Consider the following 18,076-nt stretch of genomic DNA (forward strand, 5'->3'; position numbering starts at 1 on the left):
TCACGAGTTGTTTTGATCTAGTGTTGATTTATTGTTTCCGAAATACAATTCCATATACCTTGATTCCAAATTGTTGTTATTCCTCCTAAGGCTCCTCTTGCCTCACTAATGCTTCCTCTATACTGTCTCTACTGCTCAATGACTTTATTCATTTCCTTGTGGTTTTGTTTTGTTTCTTGTAACATAATAATCCCTGGCGTCTCAGAAATGATAAGATCCCTTAGGGCTGCTACCTTAGAGGGGTGCCCAAGTCCCCTGATGTTCCAAGATAATATTTTCATCATTGGATATGAGATATGCGGGGAGGTGCTCGCCCCCTTGGTCCTTGCTGATTACTTTTTTTTCATGTTGCCCCAGGATATAAGTTTCTATGGGTGTCTACGTTCCCATTGCTATGTCCTTTTGTGTGTTCTCATCCCTGTGCTGCTTAGCAGATTTCTTGCCTAGGCCAGGTTTCTTGGAGGGTTCACTAGAATCCTCGTGATCTTTAGATGAGCTTCTGGTGATTCTGTTGAGGGGAGGATCAAGAAGAGGCTGAGAGAAAATAGTAAGAGGCAATGAGGATTTGATAGTGTCTTGGCGTTGGCTTTCAGGGAGAGGAGGCTCCTGGGGATTAGGAGGAAAGTGGGGGGATGAGGGGTCTTCTTCCTCCAAAGATTCGAAGGGGTTTGATGTAGAGGGTAATGGTTGAGTTAAGATGGGAGGGGAGGAGAAGGATGCAACTTGGATTTCTAGGGGAGGCTTTGGTTTTGGGCCAGACTGGTTGGGGTTTGCTTTCTTTTTTTTGACTTGTTCCCATGTGTCTTCACTGGCTTCAAATAGAGATGGAGGCAAAGTAGAGATGGGAAGAGTCATCTAGGAGGAAAATATATGCCTGCATGTAAAGGTAAAGGGAATGCTAGGGGAGTAATTTGATTCAAACAAAGGGTGAATTATGCTTCCCTGAATGGACATCATGAGACTGTGTTTAAGATTCACCATTCTGAAGCTGTGAGAAGACTGGAGTGTAAGCACAAGAGAGAAGCTAAACATATTGTGGGTTGCGAAGAGGGCCAAGAAAGCCCTTTCTTGTTCTTCCTCTTTTATATTGGAGACACAAGATTTAAGAGTGTTTATAAGATAGCAATAAAGATGAGATGGATTGTCAAGCATATGCTGGCAGGGGTGTTGTTGGACTGTCACAGTGGAAGAAATGATCTAATGGATAAAATGAATGTCTACTGAAAAAGAAAATTTCAATGTTGAGGTGCAACTTGGGAGGGGTAGCTGATGGTTCCCTAAGCTAGGTCAAGTGCTAGCAATGGATTAAAGATCAACTTCTACTGTAAAGTCTCATGAGGAATATGATTATGCAATAATTGCACCTAAAAAATTGGAACTCAAAGTCTAGGACTCATTATAAAGAAGCGGTTCAATCAATAACCACTAAGTTTTGAATGGGATCTAAAATTTGACTTTCTCAAAATTGAATGAAGTTGGAACCACTCTGAAACAACTCGAAACAATTAATGTTAATATTAAAAATTTAAGTAAAAGCTGACATTATCCTTATCTTTCCTTTTCAAAAAGGAAAGATAAGGAGAATGTCAACTTTTACTTTAACTTTAAAAATTAAATATTACCATTAATTACTAGGGTTAGGTTTTGTAGGGCCCTCGAGTTAATATTTTTTTTTCCCTTTTCAATATTTTTTATTAAAAAATTATTATTTGGTGGTCATTAGCTATGTTGCACTACATTCTTTAGAATTGGTTAGTTTATTAGAGAACTAGTGAATTTGGTGTTTTAAGGTCAGTTCAATACAAGACCAACCTTAGCCAATCTGAACCGCCAAACTAGACTAGTACAACTCTAAAACCATTGGGACCAACCAATTCCACTAGTTCTAGACTAGTTCCAATAAGAGTTTTCCCTTCTCATATTCCTCTGAAGTTGTTTTGTTGGATCCTTTCAGGAATGGTGATTTGGAAAGTGCCATAAACCGTCGAATTGTTGTGAGCACCTAAGATCATAAGTAGTTAAGCCTTGGAAAATAGAAATTTACAAGGACCTAGTATAGACATCCCAAAAGATATTTAGTGAGGAAGTGCATGCAAGGAACTATTACAGACCTCCCAAGATACTTAGTGAGGACGTGCATGACCAAAAAGCATAATAAAAAAGATATCAACCCTCAAAAACCATGCCCAAAACAATGAAGTGTTGTTACAGGGAAAAGTATCTATATAGAACTGCTCTATCCCACTAAGGTGTGGCAGCTACCTTAGAAACAAACAAAGTAAAGTCTACTTTCGTTTCCTTTTATGAAGAATAGATGAGAGAAGAATAAGGATGACCAACCTCTGTCTTGCGCTAGCCTCCTTGTTCGGTTCCTCTCTCTTTTGATAGTCTTTTGCTACTTTCCTTCTCGTATACCCAGCTTCACAGAGTACCTGCAGGTTCAAAGCAACATAAAACTATACAAGAACATAGATCTATTATCATAAACAATCTAGGGTCAGATGTAAATTGACCATACAAATGCACAAAACATAAATTACACAAGAGTATGGAAGAAAACTAGAATAGCTTTATTGATAATCAAGAAAGAGCCAAGAGAGTTACAACCAACTGTTCTGACCCAGCATCAGCCTCTTGATAGGAAAATCCCTCCTTTCACCTCATTCAAAGCTTAGATCACCCAACATACATTGATGTTACCTCAAGAAACCAACAACAATTCCTTACAAGATGCAAAATTATAGCCTCTGGATCTCTGGGATGAGGGATCCATATATAGATATCTGTAATGGAGATGAGTCAGCTTGTGATTTGACTAGTGTCCTCCCACTGATAGTTCTTGCTTCCACTTGGAGATTGAGGATCTCTTACTCATCCTTGGTCGAATTCAGAGAGGCAAGTGTCACAGGAGAAACTTCTGGAAGATTCCATGCTTTTCCACCTTGCAGAATGACACTGCCATTTGTCTCTTCTCGCTCATCGCACCCCATAGAAGGGCTTTTTGAAATGCAATGCACCCACCTAGTGTACTTAGGTGAGATACAACGCACTCTGGCCATGGAGCAAGTGCAATGATCCTGTTTTGACCAGTTCTGAGTAGTTTTTCATGGAGAACTTCTGGGAGAAGCTGTAATCAGTTGACCTTGTTCCTTTAGGGGTTGGAACAACACTTTTAGGGACTTAGGAGCCCTTAGTTTATGGATATTTTATGCTTGGGGTTGTAGGGCCCAAAAATATCTATAACAGTTGCCCCCTAAAGCATGAGGTCGTTAATATTTTTGATGTCGGGTGAAATGCTTCATACTGAGGATTCGAAGTTCTTTCAAGTCGAGAGGAGACCTGTAATAAGCTACAGCACAATACATTATCTTCATAATATTTTCATGATCTAGCTGAGGCGGGCATTCCCATGCTCAGCTTTATAAATTCATTTTCATGTACATAGGACAGACAATCATCTGAATATAGACTGATGATTCTGGAAGAGTCATCATCCTTTTGATTGGATGGTTATCTGTGTAGCAATGATGTACATTTGATGTCTTTATTTTCCTGAATATATATCGCAGCCCGGATGGATGAAACTAGATTCGGGGTCTTCAATCTCGTTCGATCTTCACTCAAAGTACAAGTCGATCCATGTGAAAGATGTTTTGGAGTCGAACACAAAAAGACATCGCCTGATTACCAGTCAATGATGTAAGCTGTTAACAGGCACGAGAGGGATCACCGATAATGATAATGATCCTCAAGGTACTATAGTACAATTCACGTGGCGTGAATAAAGTACTTGGCATCGAACACCACGTAAAATCTTTCGGTCGAAGGCCATTGATGTAAACCTTTTGCCGGAAGTGAGAAACTTGCCATTAAGGCATGCAAGCTTCAAAGTACTGAAGTGGTGTTCCTAGATCGACTTCTTGGATAATGGCTGATGTCGACAAGAAGTGATCCGTCATAAGAGGGCCTTAATGAATCCCACATCAATGACACAGAACGGAGCAAATGATTTTAATGGAGGTGAAAACTGTCTGGTGATATAAGGTTCAGGATGGCGGTCATGAAAGAATGGAGCATAAATGTATTTTGGCGGGTGAGACACAAGTAAATTATCTGAATGACTTCTCTTGAACATATCGGCGACACTGACATGATGGATTGGTAGCATTAACCCCAAATGTGGATGGTGTGATATGACCATGGTGGTGTGACCAGTGAATGAAACAACCCAACCCGACATGGATGCAGAGTGAAAGTGTCATGTTCAAGAGCGACTTGCTACCAACAAGGTTTTTCAAGTTTTCTTCCCAATTTTTCCCCAGTCATTGCTGACCAGTACCTCTTTATTTTTATCAAGCTTGAGGAGGATAACATATGCTTGTTCTATAATTTGCCCTTCGAGCAAACCCATCACTATGTTTTATCGAGCCTAGCGATAGTGAAACTCATTCTTGTCTGCCACGGACAAGTTTGTCGCTATTAGATTTTTTAACGAGTTTAACGACAAAGATAACTCGGTCCTTTTCAATTTTAGAGAGTCTAAAAAGGGACGTAAAGAAAACTCCATCATTCCTTTTTCGTCATCTAATCCCTTAAGTCCGAAAAAGTATAAAACAATACAAAAGGGATGAATTTTCGATACTTTTAACGAGCCGAAAAAAACAAGCGCTCGATCATTTTGTGTAATGATCCCTCAAGTCCAAAAAGATTAAAATCTAAAGGAGGGATAGCACTTCCGATCCTTTTAATGAGCAGGAGAGGCCAATGGCTCGGCAATCTTTTCATATTTTACGAGTCGATTGAAAAGAGCTTAAAGAAGACTTGTCTTTTGAGAAACAAGTGATAAAATTGGGTAGCAACTGATTCCAGGTAAGTCTTGGAATTCTCCAATCATGGCAGTGTTACAAGGATGGCTAACATGATCACTCTTCGCAGCTGTTCCTCAAAATGGGTAAACAATCAAATGGAGGTGAATGATCGGCCAATGTAAAAGTGGATGTGATGGTGCAAACACGCCCAAGGCTTTAAAGGCTGAAATCTTACATTCACGATGGTTATTTACCGGAAATTGGTTCATTTTTTATTGAGCTTAAACTCTGGAGGAACATGTGCTCATTGCTTATATTTATTTTTTAACGAGCATGAAGTCCGCATTAAAACTGCTCGATACATCCAGTCATATAGTAGAAATGTCTCATATGAAAATGGCAATTTTTCAAATCTTTGCCCCACATCCTTTCTTTATGCAAGTTAGGAAACGACCAATCCTACGAGTTTAAAGGGTTAGAGGACCTACAAATTTAAAAAATAAATGGTCGCTCTTTGCTTGCATGCCAAAAGGTTTGCATGCCCCCAGGTATAAAATAGAGTTTCGAGGTCACCCCTCAATTTACAGATAAAACATTCTTGTTTTACCAGGAGAGGTCTACCTCTTACAGGTTACCAAAGAAATCACTTCTTCGGCGATGTCTACCGAAATAGACAAAGGTGAGTGGCGATGCTTGCCAACCCACATAACTTTGACAAGAGAATCTTATTCCAGTCCAACTCCCTCTTCCAATCTCAGATGGGAGTATGGAGGTCATATACCTCTCGCGGAAACTTATCCTATACCCGAAGTTTTTCTGCCGAAGCAGACCAGGGTGCATGCCCCCTGGGTTTCAGTCACGCCCCCGAATCACTCGCGCTCATCGGGCTGACGGACTGGGTGATGAGACATTTCTTGCGTGAAAAGACCATTTAGGAATGGTGTATGACTATTTGCTATGTGTGAACTGGGAAATGAAAGCTGGTCTACGAGCTTGACCACTCTTCCTTCGTGCGGAAAACACATTACTCTAAAGAGTGAGGAGACAATCGCTCCCATGCAATAAATATAGTCTCGCCCAAGGAGTAGATTATAATCTAGGGGACCTTGGACTACCATCACGTTCATTTGAATGGTTTTCCTTTTCAATGTTATTGGCACATTGGGAAGGATCCCTAAAGGTCGACTGGTTCCTTTGTCAAAGCCTGTCAGATTTCTCATTTCAGGCAAAAGCGATGGCGAACCAAGCACTTTCCAAGTAGTCGAGGAAAGGATACTCACAGAAGCCCCTTCATCTATGATGGCACCGGCCATAACCATTTTGTATATTTGAACAATGATTCGAAACAGTACACTAGCCAGTAAACGGGGTCTGCCTAGTTGATTCCAATCAAAGGAAACAACTAGGTTGCTTGGAGGTGGGACCGATAGACAGCCGGGTATGAATCTGACGAACTTCCTTCCTGCGGTAAAGGAATGGGTAAATTTCCCCCATGTTCATTGGAGTCTGTGTTTACGAAAAGAATTTGGACGGTGTCATCTTTGTTCTTTTCGGTGGCTGTATCATCTGAAGATGGAATCTCTGAAGGCAAGACGAGGTCAACTTCCACCTCGACTTTTTGACTTTCGTCTGGTGTGAATTCAGATGGTTCATCTTCAATGATAGATGCTTCGGCTAACCATCTAGGCGGGTCAGCCGGATTCTCAACTAGTGATTGACTCGGCGAGAGTTTTTTTATATCCAGGAGGAAGTCGTAACAGTGAAACCGGATGATCTTCCAGAAATCTTTTAGCCTCGTCTAAGAAGGGACAGCGGTGGACGACATGATCGCTTTCACACAATTTACAAGGAAATCTATATTTTCCTTTTTTTCCATGAGCTTCACTCTCACTAGTCGACGGTGTGCTTTCAACATGATTATCAGAGGTTGATGACACTGGATTGTGCAAATGAGGAGACCAGTCCCTTAGGATCCGAGGGATGCTGGGACAATCTCTGCGATAGTGGTCTCCTTTGCAAATGACACATGGCGATTTAGGCCTGGTCGATGCAGTGCGTGGATTTTCGCTAGATAACGATTGGTTGCCCCCTTTCATTTTTGGCTCCTTCTTCTTCTTCTCTCTCTTCTTCTTTTCCTTCTTTTTCTCAGGTACTTGATTTTTGGCTTTACCCACCCCATCAAGCGAAGAGGGAGGAAGAGAGGAAGAATTGGATGAAGTGGAGGTTTGGGGGGTAACTCTTGGATCGTCTAGCTGTTGACTCGACTGTTCAGGAATTGCGGTGTTCTGAACGACAGAGGTTGAGAAGAGCCATACCGGCAAGCCTATTGTCAATCCTGGAAGTGACAATGTGGCCATATGGGGTGCACCAATATCTCCCCAAGAGGATAAGGGACTAGGATTCCCTCCAAGGGGAATTCCTTGGTTGGTCGACTCCATTTTCTCAACCTAAGACCAACGTAGGAAAGGTGATGATTATTCCGTTTAAAATAAATTTTTAGACGCTTTGACACAACTTGTTTTTTCAATTTTAAAGAGTCGAGAAAAAACAAAAGATGACTCTAGTCTCCTTCGATTTTTAATGAGCCTGAAGTGACAAGTGCTCAGATGGACCTTTTCTGTTAAAGAGTCTGAAAAGGAACAAAAGAGACTGCTCTGGAGATCTAGGTAGAGGGTTTACCAAACCAGTCACAAAACTGCAGAATACGTTTTACGGTACGGCAGTCAATCTTCTCGAATGCTGTGTTTAGTGGTTGCGATCGATAGGGCGGTAGACACGGCTTCCTATGGATAAAGGATAAAGCCTATAGTGGTCTCCCAAAATATACTCGACGATACGTGGGAGCACAAGTCCGTATTGACACTTGTCGTCTCAAAGTGGAGGAATCACCCAACCAACAATGAAAGCGATAGTTACCACGTTTTACGACACTAGAACACGTCTCTATCCTAGACCCCTAGATGTTGCGTCAGGTTCCAAAGCGTTGTTAGATTCATTCAATTTATTTTATAGTTGATCTTGTTTATGAAATTTGCCTTTTGGGTTCACCGCGTGATGTATAGATACAATTCCTAAAATGCAATCTAAGACGATAAACAAACATTTTATCTTCTTTATGCCATGAAAATCCTAGCTACTAAGGAAAGATAGACAAATTTCTTTCAACAAAGAGCAAAGAGCACACACTATATGCACTTTCCTAAATCAAACCAATCAAACCGTCTAAATGCAAATGCACATGCATGTATTTTTTCGACTTTCTTAATATGTAGATGATAAAAAGAAATCTTATGTGCAGATTTGAATTACTTTTAAAGCGACTGTAATTAACAACTTTCTTTTCAAAAAGAAGTGAGGGTAAAAGAGACACTCAACGATTTTGAAATGAAATATTGCTTTTTGACACTTTAAAAAATCACAAATTCAAATCATATGCAATAGTAAATCATATAATCAACTACCAAATAGGAGAATTGCTATCTATGGCTGAAAACGACAGTTACGACACTTTCAAATTGAATGACGACAGCTAGATTATGTTACTTTTTTGCAAAAGGAGAACTGAAAATGACTAAAATACACTTAAAATATTCACAGCTCTTTGCACATTGGAGGCGGAATAACAGCAAGGAAAAGGGTTTCAGACAGAGGTGTATTGATCACATGCTGCAAAATTCAAGAATAGAACTGAAAGGAGTGAACACAGAAACCAAAATTCAGTGACAAAGTTCAGTCTGATTAGTGCACCTGTAACAAAGGGAAACTGAAATGCAGCGCAGGTTCCTCACTTGCGAAGTGTGCTAAAAGGCAGTTTCTCATAATAGAGGGTGCGCTGGTCCAGAGACGAGACTTTGAGCGGGCTCCGAGTCACAGTTTACAGTTTAGTTCAGGGTTTTTGGCCGTGAAAATGGTAATCATTAACTCAACAACAGGGGTGGATCTAATGAGGTTATCAAGGCCACCACAAAGGGCAATTAGAGAGCTTGTAGATCAAGTGTTTAATTCATAAACAAAACCTGGAGATTGACTGAAGTAGCGTTGATCTACTTTGCATTCGTAAAATGAATGTAGTTCGAAGGCTATCTGGCTTAGCTTCAGGCTCCATCTGTAAGTTTATAAAGTAAACAAATGTAGATAAACAAACAATCTATTCGCTCCCCAGTGGAGTCGCCATTTTGTTACAGGGAAAAGTGTCTATATAGAACTGCTCTATCCCACTAAGGTGTGGTAGCTGCCTTAGAAACAAACAAAGTAAAGTCTACTTTCATTTCCTTTTATGAAGAATAGATGAGAGAAGAATAAGGATGACCAACCTCTGTCTTGCGCTAGACTCCTTGTTCAGTTCCTCTCTCTTCTGATAGTCTTTTGCTACTTGCATTCTCATATACCCAGCTTCACAGAGTACCTGCAGGTTCAAAGAAACATAAAACTATACAAGAACATAGATCTATTATCATAAACAATCTAGGGTCAGATGTAAATTGACCATACAAATGCACAAAACATAAATTACATAAGAGTATGGAAGAAAACTAGAATAGCTTTATTGATAATCAAGAAAGAGCCAAGAGAGTTACAACCAGCTGTTCTGACCCAGCATCATCCTCTTGACAAGAAAAGCCATCCTTTCACCTCATACAAAGCTTAGATCACCCAACATACACTGATGTTACCTCAAGAAACCAACAACAATTCCTTAACAGATGCAAAATTCCAGCCTCTGGATCTCTAGAATGAGGGATCCATATATAGATATCTGTAATGGAGATGAGTTAGCTTGTGATTTGACTAGTGTCCTCCCACTGATAGTTCTTGCTTCCACTTGGATATTGAGGATCTCGTACTCATCCTTGGTTGAATTCAGAGGAAACTTCTGGAAGATTCCATGCTTTTCCACCTTGCAGAATGACACTGCCATTTGTCTCTTCTCACTCATCGCACCCAATAGAAGGGCTTTTTGAAATGCAATGCACCCACCTAGTGTACTTAGGTGAGATGCAACGCACCTTGGCCATGGAGCAAGTGTAATGATCCTGTTTTGACCGGTTCTGAGTAGTTTTTCATGGAGAACTTCTGGGAGAAGCTGTAATCAGTTGATCTTGTTCCTTTAGGGGTTGAAACAACACTTTTAGGGACTTAGGAGCCCTTAGTTTATGGATATTTTATGCTTGGGGTTGTAGGGCCCAAAAATATCTATAACAAGTGTGGTGCAAAACAAATTGCTGGTAGGCTATTAATTCTACCAACAATCATTCACTCTCTAATTTCACAAGAATCTCATAATCAAGCTATCTCCTCCACTATGGTTATAGAAAGTTCTTGCAACTGTGTAAGCTACAAGAAATTAAAACTACCTTCGAATCTCCACCAATTTTAGGGGACTTGAATTCTCTGCATTCCCCAACTATTTTGGGTTGATTGATCAGTTAACTAGATTATCACCGAGTTTGAATGAAGTCCCACTGCTTAAATGACATTCCACTAGTTCCTCCAAAAGTTAGAACTAGTTTAACTGACAACAACCTGGGATAATTGACCTTTATTGCCACAAGTTAGCAATTGAATATGCAGAACTGAACTCTAACTCCTCCAACTCAAATTTATTGAGTAAACTAGATGACACAAGCCATGCCACACAAGTTAACATCATCCAAGTTGTCTGTTGATGTGGAAATTTGAATTTTTTCAATTTAATCAAGGAAAAATCAAATTGAGAATTTCTTGCTGCATTTTTCAAAACATAGTTCATTGGAATGTATTACTTTCACTATGAACTTGGCATAGTTCACATGTTAAGTTCATAAGGGTTTGGGCTGATGTGGTTCTATGTGTTGTGTATATAAATAATAGGTGTCCAACTCTTGCTATTAGAAACAAGGCTCCCTATGAAATGTGGTATGGCCACATTCCTTCGGTGAGGCATCTCAGGGTTTTTGGTTCCTCATATTATGCCTTCCTACCTAAGGAATAGATTAAAAAACTCAGTGCAAGGAGTCACAAATGTATCTTCTTTGGGTACTCATACCTCCAAAGCATACCATCTCCATGATGAAGTGAATAAGAAGTTTATAATATCTAGAGATGTGATCTTTCTTAAGTCTTCCAAGATTGACAATGTTGTTGAGTGATAGCTTAATTCTTTGGATATATTCGAACATGCAAAGTATTTTCAAGAGTTTGATAGTGAGATTCCACGTCTCCTTCTCTTAGCTCCATAATTTCTATGAAGAGCCTCAAAGAAATCAGGTTGAAGGAAATTCCTTCACCTGCTTTGTCAGGAAAGAGCTAAGAGACTATTGGCAGCAGGTAGCCAAATCTGACAAGCAGTGAGGGTACATGCAAGATACAAAGCAAGGATTAATGCAAAGGAGTAATGCAGAGGAGTGTACTGACTACATATTTATCATCAAACATCTTTCATCCCACTAAGGATGCCTTGCATCATGCCTGGTTAGTCATAAGATCATGTTGGTCACAACCTCAGTAGCTTAAATAAACAAGTGGTAATACTCTTCATCTTCTAAGCTATTTAATAAACAAGTGAAAGGGAGTAAGACACGTAGATCAAACACATGGAATGAATTTTAGTTCTTGCAACCATGAATGTCATTGAAGATAGAATGATACGACAATGATAAGCAAACTTTTAAGCTACATTAGGAGGTGTATTTCAAAAGACGTGCTTTGTTTTCCATACCTAGCCTCCAAAGGGTTATGCATCAGATGGAGTCTTCATGCGGTCCTAATATTCTATCATACCTTGGGTTTCTTGGTCTGCTTATTTTTCTCCTCAGCTCCTTGAGAGTCATCTATCATGTCATCTTTCTTCGTGTCCCGTGAGAGACATAATTGTGTAGTTTCAGTGGGCAGTGATTTTTGCGGGATGAGGCCTTGGGAGGACACATTTACACAGTTTTAGGATGTAAGGCACTACTTGGGATGAGGCCCTGGGAGGACACATCTATGCAATTTCAGGATGCAAGGAAAACTGGGTAGTCAAGGGACAAAACTGCATAGTTTTTGGAGCCAGTGGGTTCCGGCTGAGGGAAGGACACTGGAGGAAACCACCGTGCATTTTTGAATGGTAAGGGAGGTTGGGATTTCTGCGCATTGCACAGTTTGAACAAGCAACAGAAAAGCTTGAGGGTTACATATGTGAAGTATGTAGTTCAAGAAAGTTGGATGAGGCTAGGTTGCTAAGGAAACTCCGAAATTTAGCTAAGTGTGGGATCAATGGAACTTATGTGAATAGTGATAAAACTTCACTACGATCACACACTTGAAAACTTATCGATACAACATAGACCATCTAGAACATATAACACATACTTCACTTAATGCAACAACCTTTGTGGCAGCTTACGACAATTGCAGCTTCGATTATAGACTTCGGGAGGATAAAGGCGACACTTGTGTAAGAGTGTGTGAAATGAGTGTTAAACATGTATCATTCTCATAAATATTTCCCCTTTAAGCATTTCAAACCTCCCTTTGCATGACAAGTGATTACCCCATGCCCGAAGATGACATATTCTATGTAAAGATAAAAGCATAAAGATAGGTTTGATCTAAAGTGGTCATTGTATTAAATATAAAGTTTTGTCTTAAAATATTTTTGTCTTAAATATAAAGTTTTGTCTTAAACTAATTTTGTCTTAAATTGTTTTTGTCTAAAACTAATTTTGTCTTAAATTGTTTTTGTCTTAAAATAATTTTGTCTTAAACTATTTTTGTCTTTAAATTTTTATCTCAAACTACTTTTGTCTTAAATATAAAGTTTTGTCTCAAAATATTTTCGTCTTAAATTATTTTTGTCTTAAATATAAATTTTTGTCTTAAAATATTTTTGTCTCAAACTACTTTTGTCTTAAAATATTTTTGTCTTAAACTATTTTTGTCTTAAACATAACGTTTTGTCTTAAAATATTTTTGTCTCAACCTATTTTTGTCTTAAACCTTATATTTGAGACAAATCAATTGATATTAATTTTGAATGTAAAATAAAAAATGAGTTTTTGAGACAAAAGACCTTTTTTGAGACAAAAGATTTGTTTTGTCTCAAAAAAATGTCTCAAAAGTGCCCTTGGTGTAGTAGTGATAGATGAACCCATGCTATTAAGTTATTAAGTTTCAGTAGTTTGGTTTACAAAAAATTGATATTTTGGGTAATTTTTTTTGGATGCCGCAGGGATCTTTTTTATGGTGTTCACAGAGATTTAAATATTTCTATAATTAGATTTTTTGAAAAACATAATAGCCAAATTCCAGTGAAAAATGACTTTCGGAACAAAATTGCATAACCTAGATGAGGTGAATAAGCTCAGTTGGACATAAAATTAGAACAATATCAGAATATCTCACCCATTCTAAAAGCGTCTGCATATCAAGTGAAAGATTATTATCACTGTTTTTCCTTCCTGTAATAAGTTCCAAAAGAAGAACGCCAAAGCTATAGACATATGCTTTTACAGATAATTGCCCATGCATAGCATACTCTAGTGCCATATACCCACTGCATATCCAAATTACAATGTCAAAGATTATATGGAAAGTGAAATTTTAGGAATTGGGTAACGATCAACTGCAAGCTATTTGCAAAGACAACTGTATTCCTGGAAATTGGAAAATTAAAACAGAACAAAGAAGGTATTCCCGGATCTTGGAAAATTAAAACATAACCAAGGTAAATCTTCAAAAGTAATTTTTCACAATGTAAAATTTACAATACTTTCAATCCTCTTTAAGTCGACATCACAGAAGTAAAACATATACATCTCCAAATGTGAATAGCATTTGACAGTGTGTAAGGATGATAATTGTTTTGAAATCTTACTAAGTTCCAGTAACTCTTGTGCTGACATGACTCTGATCTTTAGGAAAGAGTCTTGCTAAGCCGAAATCTGCTATCTTAGCATTCAGATTTTCGTCCAACAAAATATTGCTTGCTTTAATATCCCGATGAATAATCCGCAGTTGAGAATCCTCGTGCAAATAGAGAAGCCCACGAGCTACTCCCACCATTATGTTGTAGCATTTCTGCCCATCAAGCTGGTTGTGTTTGTTTGTATCTGTGTCCATGGATACAGTACACTAATCACTTATCATGACAGAATTATATATATCAAAATAAAATGTGAATAACTTACTGAATAGGATTTTATCGAGACTCTTATTTGATAAGTACTCATAAACAAGCAACCGTTCCAACCCTTCTGTGCAATAGCCTAGTAGGTTCACAAGATTCCTATGTTGAATTTTGGCCACAAGTTTAACTTCATTTAGAAATTATTTCTTTCCTTGCCGAGATTGTAAGGACAACTTCTTCATAGCTATTTCTTTTCCATTTTCAGTAGTTCCCTAAAAAGATTCAGACAAAAGTATTGTTGGAATGTAATTTCAACTGCAGAAACAGTTGAACAGCAATAGCGTATGCAAAACAGTCAGCTTTCCACTTGCAATGTGATCCATTGCAGATCGCACAGATCGCAGGTCGCTGCCCCCTCCGTTCCTTGTCCCCTGCGCTGCGACGATGATGATGCGATGTGATGATGCGATGAGATCGCAGATCTCTGATCGCAAAACCCCTGCGCGTTAACCCTTTGCCTTGAGTTCGCGATGCGATGCGACCTGAGCTATCGTAGATCGCACCATTAGTCAAACCGATCCATTTGTTCAAGTTACCCGATTTTTGGACACGCAAAGAAGCAGGTTGCGATTCAGCTACCTGCGCAATGAATTCTCAGCTACTGCATTTAAATCAACAGCATGGCCGAGAACAAGAAGGACGCGCCACGTGCAGGTGCATTAAAAGGATTATGGGTTTCTTGCATCCAGCTCCAGCAGGTCTACAGCTACCAGAGAAGAACATGCCTTGAGCCGGCCGCAAAGCATTTATCAGTTATGGGTTTCCACACAACCGACTCAAGAAGCACAGCAGAATGTCCGAGAAGATCAGATTTTGTTCACTCTAGCAGCAGATTCTAGCAGAGACTCTGTCAGAGAGTTAAAGCGGTTGGTAGAAAGTTATGACCCCTCCGAGCATAGTTTATGTAATGCAGATAATGTATTATTCCATGTGTGTGCAGAGAATTGTAACCCACGCAGCAGTGTGAAGAAAAGTGTTTCTAGTATAAGGAGATGGCACAGTAGTGCGGAGCAGAAGACACAGCAGTGTAGAAAATAGAGATAGAGGCGCTGAAAAGTAGACGCAGCAAAGGAGGCACAGCAGTGCAAAAGAAGCAGACACAGCAGTGTGGGGTAGACGCAGCAAAGAAGATGGCATAACAGTGCAGCAGAGAATACGCAGTAGCATAGCAGAGAGCAGAAAAGGGAAAAATGCACAGCAGTGCAGATTTTGAATGTAATTTGTTTTGTGGAGAGAAGGTAGAAGCGCAGCGCATGTGAATATAAGTTTTATTGTTGAACATGAAATGTAATACGCAGCAGCGTAGCATAGCAATGAGATGGGAATGCACAGCAGTGCAGAAAAAGTTTCTGGTTGTTTTGTCACAGCAACATGAATGTTTTGGTTTTGGAACTGCACTTGAAGCAGTCTCTTGGTGAATCCCTCTGTCAAGAGGAAGATCTTCAGCATAGATTGGTGAATCCCTCTGTTAAGAGGAAGATGCTTTTCAAGGCATAGGTAGTTGTGAATCCATCTGTTAAGAAGAAGATGCTTTTCAAAGCATAGACAGTTGTGAATCCCTCTGTTAAGAGGAAGATGTTTTTTTTGTAACAGCAGTCTTTTAGAGAATACAAGTTTTTATGTGTGTTGTTGAAACTTTGTCTTCACCAAGCTGAAATTCTGTCGGCAACAAGATCATGTGTAAAGATCATGTGTGTTGTAAAACAGAGTTAATACTTTGTTCAAGTGATTTTTTTTTTTGTTCTAGAATTATCAGAAATTCCTGTATCATTCTCTGTATTGTGTTATGTCTTTTGTTTTTGGAATTTTACCAAAAAAATTCCCAACAGTGGTATCAGAGTGTTTCTCTGGTCTTTTGTGTTTGAAATCACCAGAAATTTCCAACAAGTATATGCATGAAGATATTGTCCACCGAATACGATAATTCAGGATTTTACCTTGTATACAGCCCCAAATCCACCACCTCCAAGCTTATTATTCTCATGAAAATTTTCTGTAGCAGCAATCAGTGTATCCATGGTAAACACAATTTGCCGATCCTGATCGATTAATGTGTCCTCCTCGACTTGTCCATGACCTAGACAACCAAAATAAACAGCTACATGATTAAAAAAAAATAGGGGCAAAAATTGAATGTGTCTAACTTGCTCTTGCAATCATTTGGCAGTTTTACTGAAGAAGATTTTTATGAAAAACCTTGTTCAAAAACTAAACTTTAACAATAGTCTAGCGGAGCAAATAAATTGTAACTGTGATGATCCATCATATCATATTTTGATAGCGATATAAGAGGACGCATTCTATGTTATGCACATAAGGACTTAGGGGATCCGTCAACTCTCTTAGTGTACCTCTATATGTAGTAAATCTAAAATACATAAAATCAAAACCCAACCAAATAATTTATACAATACCTTCAGATCTACTTCCAACTGGAGAATTCAATCTCCTCCAAGTTGCAAATACGCATACCAATAATAACACTAGAACCAAGCCGCCAGCAACACCTAAAATTATGGGTAATTTGTTTGAAGACCTGTTGTTATGCGTACTATGACTCGATGGTGTGATCTGATTCGATCCTGTAGCAGGCACCGGATTATTAGCTGGCGCTCCTGCAGGAGGTGGAGACGAAATCGAATTAAAGAATGGATACATTTCATAGCGAACTATGCAGTTTGCCATCAAATCCTGACCTCCTTGACTTCCAGCGTAATGTTGAAAAATAAATCTGATTGTTTGGGACAGACACGTTTTGCAGTTGTCAATAGAAATATCTCGGGTGCACTGGACCAGAGCGTAAATCGTTCGAACCAAGGAATCATTAGTCATTCCAGAAGCATAAAATTTAGATCCAGATGCTGCTTCATTTGACAACTTATTGAATAGGTTACTAAGAGCCTGATCAAAGGCATCTGGGCTAGGTGACACATTCCCTAGATTGCAAAGATACCAATGATCAGTGGTATCCAATTGTCCGAAGAAACTATAGTTCTCATAACGTAAAAAGCAGTAATCAAACCAAATTAAACCTCCGGCTGCATTACCACACGTTTGTCGAAGAGTAGTGTTTACTTGTTGTGAACAACTGTAGCACTGATCGAGTGTTGTGTCTCCTCGACATTGTAGGAGGCCATATATTTGGTTAGGACTTCGGCCATACTCAGAAGTGTTATACCTTTTCTGGGCCGTGTCTTTAATAAGCGTATCCATCACTGTATTCAGATTTTCCTCAAACTTACTGCCTTTTGTATAGTTGACACTGTGGTGGCATGTAGAATAATTTTGTGCCTTGCAAATCTGCGACGGAAGAGTAATGATCATCAAGAGAACTGCCATTCCATAGCATAGCTTAATAGTTTCACTCACGAGGAGAGTCGACCATGAGACTTTCCCATGGAGGATTGTCATGGCCAATGGAGAATGGAAAACCTACAGTGTAAGGATTAGCCAATATCAGTGCCTCTCAAAATTCTAATTTACTCTGCACTAATATCGTACGCTTAATCAGCAGATGCATAGACCATGTTTATAAGTTTCCCATGGATTTAATGTGCTCAGTATGGATAAATAACGTATAGGGACTACCCAGAATCAATGAAACCATGTTAAAAGTAGAATATGAAAATAAATAAATCGACGGAAACTATAACTGTGATGCATCGGCAAATTCATGAAAACTAATGGAAACCATACCTGTGTTGCTTCGCCGGATTCAGGAATGGCTCACCCAAAATGACTAGATTCCCTCGACGACTCGGAATAATCCGTAAATAATCAGTAAAGTCCAAGTCCAAGTCTCTGCAGTGATAAAAGATAAATATTGAAGGAAGGCCCGTACAATGTAGCTTTCAGTCCACCGAAGAGAATCCTGTACATATCTTCTATTTTTAATTGAATGAGAACCTGTAAGATTTATTATAAAAATATAATTTAATATTAAGGACAATTATCATGCGTTGTTTTAGTTATCGTGGTCAGCTTATTATCATTAATTAATGATAACTATATTGTTATACTGGGTAGGTACGATATAATGCATCCAATTTTGTCTTTAATTGATTATTATTAATTTGTTTTTGGTATTTTTTATTATTATTTAAATTTACTATGTGTAAATTGA

General features: G+C 38.9%; 1 pseudogene; it reads right to left on the reverse strand.

Annotated features, from left to right (window-relative positions):
- The window catches only part of LOC149198398 (cysteine-rich receptor-like protein kinase 15), an 87,602-nt pseudogene extending 70,310 nt beyond the window's left edge, over positions 1–17,292 (reverse strand).
- Positions 17,293–18,076: the final 784 nt, after the last annotated feature.

The sequence above is a fragment of the Pinus tabuliformis genome, chromosome 2_1 (genome assembly GCF_031772625.1).
Source record: "Pinus tabuliformis cultivar Carrire ecotype Pingquan chromosome 2_1, CPIR1, whole genome shotgun sequence".
Classification (NCBI taxonomy): domain Eukaryota; kingdom Viridiplantae; phylum Streptophyta; class Pinopsida; order Pinales; family Pinaceae; genus Pinus; species Pinus tabuliformis.